Genomic DNA, 745 nt, shown 5'->3' on the forward strand with positions numbered 1-745 from the left:
AGGATAACTATGGCAAAAATGATTTTTTTTTCCCCTGTGTATATTTTTATAATGAGTTAATATTTATTATATGTTCATGCCATATGTAATGTGAGATACTGTGGCAAGTAAGCCAATCAGAAATAGACAAATCCTGAGAGAGTACAAGCGGTCCAAAATGCATCTGTAGAAGAATTGCAAATTGGGAGTAAAACCACAGAAATGTTAAAGGACAGAAATATAAATCCATTACAGCCAATCTAAAGTGCCAAAATAGGACAAATGAATCCAAAAATACCGTAAGAACCTCTATTTTTATGTATTTTGGCTATTCTTCTTCTGACCTGGCTCTTACTGGAAAGTGTAAATGAATATGAATTTAATAATAAAAAAGACAACCAAATATTGTAATATAATTCCTCCACAAAAGGTTAATTTCATGCTTGATATGTGGAACAAAGTTCATCAGAACTTACTCAACCATCACTAAATTTTGACAGTGGTGTTGTTAGGTTAATCTATATTCAAATTTGACTTTATATCCAGGTTTTCTTTTACCATCTTCAATCATTTCACAAAAATTGACAACAATAAACACTGAAAATCACACATGAAGCCTCAAAACAATCAAAATCCTGTCTTAAAAATCTCGTGTTAAAAAGATAAAATTTTCAAAAGGTGTGTTGCAGTCTCTCTTTTGTTCTGCGTGGCTATTTCTGAGATTATAGAGTACCATCTAGTCATTATTTTAGATATGTTTTTTTTG

This window comes from Pezoporus occidentalis, unplaced genomic scaffold, assembly GCF_034315485.1.
Source record: "Pezoporus occidentalis ecotype Australia unplaced genomic scaffold, CSIRO_AGI_Poc_V1 ctg24, whole genome shotgun sequence".
NCBI classification, from domain to species: domain Eukaryota; kingdom Metazoa; phylum Chordata; class Aves; order Psittaciformes; family Psittacidae; genus Pezoporus; species Pezoporus occidentalis.